Genomic DNA, 6,028 nt, shown 5'->3' with positions numbered 1-6,028 from the left:
AGGACCCCTATATGCTTCCTTCATCCCCTGCCTTGGCACTCCCTCTAATTAGCCTTGATCCCTTTTCTGAGTAAAGGGATTTATTGTCTAATAGAGTATTATATCGCCTCTCAGTCCTCCCTAAAGGAATGAACCCCCTTTAGGATTGCGTCTGAGAGTGAGGTTAGGCTAGCCTACCTCTATGGCTAGGATAGTCTACGACTTTCCTGCGATAGCGATACGTCTTCTTCCTTGCCTAGTTCAGGACTTTTAGCCCTGATCTAGGTCGGGTTAGGAAGGTTTCTCTGTTCCATGCTGAAACTGTACTCTTGCACCGTTTTAGCCGATCAGCCTAATCTTAGGTTAGGGAGTGTCCTCCCTTCCCTTTGTGGCCGCTCTGGTACAGAAACCCTTCCTGGGAAGACCCCTCTCTTCTCCCTCCCCACCTATCTCTTGTATAGCCTAGCCTATGCTTAGGTTAGTTTATACTCATCTGTCCCCTGTCCTACAACTCCTCCTTAGGGTGGAAGAGTAGGGCTACCCGAGCTTCCTTGTGCAGTCCGCTCTGGTACATATACCTTCATAGTGTCCTATAAGGTTAGTTACTAGTGTAGCTCTGCATAGGGGAGTCTCCCCCCCCCCCCTCTTGGGTGTTCCCTAGTCCTCCCTTGGGCTACCTGCTCCCGGTCCCTAGTGACCCCTGCTTATGGATGATAGAGCCTGTCTCTATCATGGGTACACCCCCTCAGGGAGGGGGAGGGATGTCTGGAACCCTGAAGGTACTTCCTGCATCCTTCCCCCCCTCCCCCTGTCTCTCTATCTATCCGGGTGCCGGTCTCTTGCCGCCTCTTCTGCCGGCAATACCTGCCTCCCTCTTGGTGACTTCCCTACCCTTGCCGCCAGCCCCCCGTGTACCGAGGGACTGCCGGCTGCCGCCGGCTACTACCGGCAGCTCTCCTACTCCTATCTAATCGTCCGCTTGCCGGTCGATCTCCGGAGTGCCGGCATATACTGCCGGCAACCCGATACTACCTGTACCATCCTTACCCCAGTCACCAATCCGGCATCCTCCGGCTGCCGGAGCCGCCGCTCCCTGCCGGCGTGCCGCCGTTGTGCCGGCGGCCGCCATCCTGGTATCTAACTGACTTTGAAAATTGTCTGTTCTAGTGCCAGAATCTATGCTGGAGCGAGCTCCGGCGTGCCGGCGGCTTGCCGGATGCCCCGGAGGCGTCAAGAATACTTGCACCCCCTCTCTGTAGCTATCATAAGACTAAGATAGCCCTACCTTGCAAATAGATAAGCTGCTTTGCTTCTAAGATCAGTACCTAGTACTGCTCTATTAGTGATCATGCTGTCTCTTTGCATTCTTCTATTTCCAGCATGCTATGTGCATCTTAGCACGGCTGGTTGCCAGAAGCAGTTTCCCTTAATGAGACCTTCTGGCTCTTATCTGGGAACCGAATGAATTCGATCCCAACCTTGTCCTTGGCTTTCCATGGAGTTCCAATATAATGGGAATCCTAGGAAACTATATCCAATGATCTCGGTCATTTGGATTATCCCAGGACCAAGCCTATGGTAACCAGCCGGGCGAGATGCATGGAGCGTGTTCTCCTTTACTGTTTCATTCTCTATGCATCACACCTTCTTTAAGTTAAAATTAATGATTAATATTAACTTAATTTAAGAGCCATTCCTATGACTCCCCCATACTCATTTTCTCTTTCTTCCACAGGAGGAGCAGATGAAGTGCGATTTCGCATACTGTGCTGTGAAACGCTCCCAGTTTTACGGACATACGGCGTGCAGGACTCACGCCCCTTGCTCAGACAAGAAAGGGGATTGGAAGTTCTGGAATCCACTGGAATGTACGGTCTGCCAGGCCTACCTAGTTGAGGCCTTCCATAACCCTCCCTCAGCGGAGGTTAGAGACATTGCTCGTGAGAAACTGCGCAAGTGGGTGCGTGGTTTTCAGAGAAATGCTACTGGACCGTACCTGGCCACCGAAGAACTGAGGTCCCTGTTGTTCCCTAAGGCCTCCCCTGACTCAGTGGTTCCAAAGGAAGCAATCCCCACTGTCCAAATTACGGTGGAACCTGATGTGGTCATGGCTCAGTCCATGCACGAGTGTCGTTTAGATTCCGAGGATGATGAACAGATCTCTGACGTCTCGGAAGACACGGAGAAGACGCTTATGGCTCAAGGAGCCGAAGAGGACGAAGACAAGGTGGAATACACCGAGTCGGAGATTGGAGCTACTCCCTCGTCCATCCCTCCGCCTACTCCTACACCGACGGATGTGTCCATCCCGTCTACCTCCTCGACCCCGGATCCTTCCTCTTCTACCCAAGAACTGATCCGACTGATTAGAGCTGTCATGGACGACAGACTGAAGGAGAACCAGGAGTCCATCAGGTCTATGATTGGATCCAGAGAACCGAAGAAGATCTCGGTCAAGGATCTCCCAGCTTGCTCTCATGCCAACCCGTGGAGGTATGCAGAGCATATGGTTATTGCGACCGGCAGGATCTTTGTTAGTGACAAAATCGGCACGGTCCCGTTGGAAGATGTGGAATTCTTCCCAAGCTTCGAGGCCTACCCGGACTGTTACGTCCGGCTTCGTTCCGAACCTGCCTCGAAGGAGGAGACCGAACCTAAAGAAGAGATAGTGTTCGATCTCGCAAAGGCCCAGGCTATGCTAGCCTCCGCATTTAAGAGCAGGGGCTTTACCTGCTCTAAGCTTCCTGCCTTGAGCAAGAAGCATCCTACATATGTCGCACCTGACACTGCGATTCTTCCATTTTTGGAAAAGGCCTTGGCTGCATGCCTTAAAGCGGCGGAAGAAGGAAAACCCTGCCCTGCACTGGAGGAGTGCAGACCCTTCTCCATCGTGACACCCCCTGACACTAGACAATGGAAAGATGTCCAACATACTTTCGTTGTGGGTAGGCTCGATCCTGACGTCGCCGGACGTCAGTTTAATGAAGACCTCCCTAAGCTCAATGATCACCTCCTTCGCCGGGAACAAGACACGAAGGAGAGGCTTGCAGCGTCTCTTTCTCATCAAGTCCAACTTGAAGTTATGGCCTGTGACACAGCAGTACCCGATCACTACATGGTACTGGCCAAATCCCACTTACTCACGGTAATGAAGGACTTGTACCATTTCATAAAGGCTCGTAGAGCCTGTCGTGAATTCGTGTTTGTCGGTGCCACCGTGAAACACGAACCCCGGAGGCTGATTTCCTCCAACATCTGGGGAAAGCACCTGTTTCCTTCTGACCTTGTCAAGGAAATAACGGACAGAGCCGCCACGGAGAATAGGAACCTTCTCCACAAGTGGGGCATGTCCAGAAAAAGGAAAACCTCTCAGGACGATGGACCTCAGCCTAAGAGGAAACCTCAGAAGCCGAAACCCCAGCAACGTCAACAAAGACGTCAGTTTCCGGGACCCGCTACCTCCCAAGTGGTTGCCCAACCACAACAGACCTTTCAATTGGTCCCCCAACCGGTGTTGTCACAGTCACCGGTCTTCACCCCTGCCTTTGAGCAGCCATCCACTACCTTTCATGCCAGAGGTAGAGGCTCGTCCAGGGGTGCAAGCAGAGACGCCTCTCGTCGTCCCTCCAGAGGTAGAGGAGGAAAGGGAGCTAGCGGCCGAGGCAACAAGTCCTCGGGACACCAGAAGCAATGAAGTGCTTCCGGTGGGAGGAAGACTCCGCCAATTCCAGGATCGTTGGACCTTCGATCCTTGGGCACACAGCATCATCAAGAACGGTCTAGGCTGGAGTTGGGTGCAACCACCCCCAATCTTCCAGCGGTTCTTCCAACAATCGACCCCCATTCTGGAAGAATATGTTCTAGACCTCTTGAACAAGAAGGTGATAAGGAAGGTAAAGTCCACCAGGTTCCAAGGGAGACTGTTTTGCGTTCCCAAGAAGGACTCAGACAAGCTCAGAGTCATTCTGGACTTATCCCCCCTCAACAAGTTCATAGAGAACAACAAATTCAAGATGCTGACGCTTCAACAAATAAGGACCCTTCTGCCTCAAGGTTCCTACACGGTCTCTATAGACCTGGCGGATGCCTATTGGCACATTCCAATGAACCATCACGCTTCCTCCTACCTAGGATTTCGACTCCAAAGGAAAAGCTACGCCTTCCGGGCCATGCCATTCGGCCTCAATGTGGCCCCTCGGATCTTCACAAAGCTGGCGGATGCCATAGTACAACAGCTCCGCCTAAGAAACGTCCAGGTGATGGCCTACCTCGACGACTGGCTAGTCTGGGCTCCATCGCCCGAAGAGTGTACAAAGTCTTGCGACGAAGTTACCCAGTACCTAGAACACCTGGGATTCAAGATCAACGAGAAGAAATCTCGCCTCTCTCCGGCTCAGAAGTTTCAGTGGCTGGGAATCCACTGGAATCTTCAGTCACACCGCCTTTCCATCCCCCAGAAGAAAAGGAAGGAAATAGCAGGGTCTGTCAAGCGACTACTGAAATCCAAACGCATTTCAAGACGACAGCAGGAACGAGTTCTAGGCTCTCTACAATTCGCCTCAGTGACAAACCCAGTGCTTCTTGCACAGCTAAAGGATGCCGCGGGAGTCTGGAGACGATCGGCATCCATCGCTCGAAGAGACCTCAAGAGACGGCTTCCAAACAGACTTCGACGCCTCCTAAAGCCGTGGTCGGAAGCAATGGCCCTGAAAAGGTCCATTCCTCTCCAACACCCTCCTCCATCACTCAACATCCACACGGATGCCTCACTGGAGGGCTGGGGAGGTCACTCCCACCTGAAACAAGCTCAAGGGACCTGGTCTCCACTATTCAAGACGTTCCACATAAACATCTTGGAGGCCATGGCGGTCCTTCTTACTCTGAAGAAGCTATCCCCGCCGCCCTCGATCCACATCCGTCTAACCCTAGACAACTCGGTGGTAGTTCGTTGTCTCAATCGCCAGGGCTCAAGATCGCCCCAGATAAATCAGGTGCTTCTCCCAATCTTCCGTCTGGCGGAGAAGAAGAAGTGGCACCTGTCTGCAGTTCACCTACAAGGATTCCGCAACGTGACAGCGGATGCTCTATCTCGGACAAACCCGATAGAGTCGGAATGGTCTCTAGACGCAAGATCATTCTCCTTCATCTCTCATCAAGTCCCAGAACTTCAGATAGATCTCTTTGCAACGAGCGACAACAATCAACTTCCTCTGTACGTAGCCCCGTACGAGGACCCCAAAGCAGAAGCGGTGGACGCCATGTCACTGGACTGGAACAGATGGTCGAAGATATACCTGTTCCCTCCCACCAACCTTCTGTTGAAAGTCCTCTCCAAACTGAGAACCTTCAAAGGGACAGCGGCCCTAGTGGCTCCCAAGTGGCCCCGGAGCAACTGGTACCCCCCTGGTCCTGGAGCTGCAGCCCAAGCTGATCCCTCTCCCGGGCCCAGTTCTCTCTCAACAAGTACAGAAGTCGACTGTCTTCGCTTCATCATCGAAAATCAAGGACCTTCATCTCATGATTTTCTCTCCCTTGCCGCAAAGAAGAGGTTTGGGATCTCGAAGAAAAGTCTAGACTTCCTAGAGGAATACAAGACCGAATCCACGAGACGGCAATATGAATCATCCTGGAGGAAATGGGTCTCCTTTGTTAAAGCAAAAAATCCTAAAGAAATCACCATTGATTTCTGTATGTCCTTCTTCATTCACCTTCATGGACAAGGATTAGCAGCCAATACGATTTCAACCTGCAAATCGGCTTTGACTAGACCAATTCTATATGCTTTCCAAATTGATCTGTCCAACGACATCTTTAACAAACTGCCGAAAGCATGTGCTCGCCTACGCCCAGCACCCCCTCCGAAACCGATCTCCTGGTCACTAGACAAGGTGCTCCATTTCGCCTCCAACTTGGACAATGATTCATGCCCCCTCAAGGATCTGACTCAGAAAGTTATATTTTTATTTGCTCTCGCCTCGGGAGCTCGAGTCAGCGAAATAGTGGCATTATCAAGAGAAGAGGGACACATCCTGTTTGCTGATTCAGGAGA

The sequence above is a fragment of the Palaemon carinicauda genome, chromosome 5, assembly GCF_036898095.1.
Source record: "Palaemon carinicauda isolate YSFRI2023 chromosome 5, ASM3689809v2, whole genome shotgun sequence".
Lineage (NCBI taxonomy): Eukaryota > Metazoa > Arthropoda > Malacostraca > Decapoda > Palaemonidae > Palaemon > Palaemon carinicauda.
The sequence above is the reverse complement of the archived record's forward strand: the minus strand, read 5'-3'. Positions refer to the sequence as shown.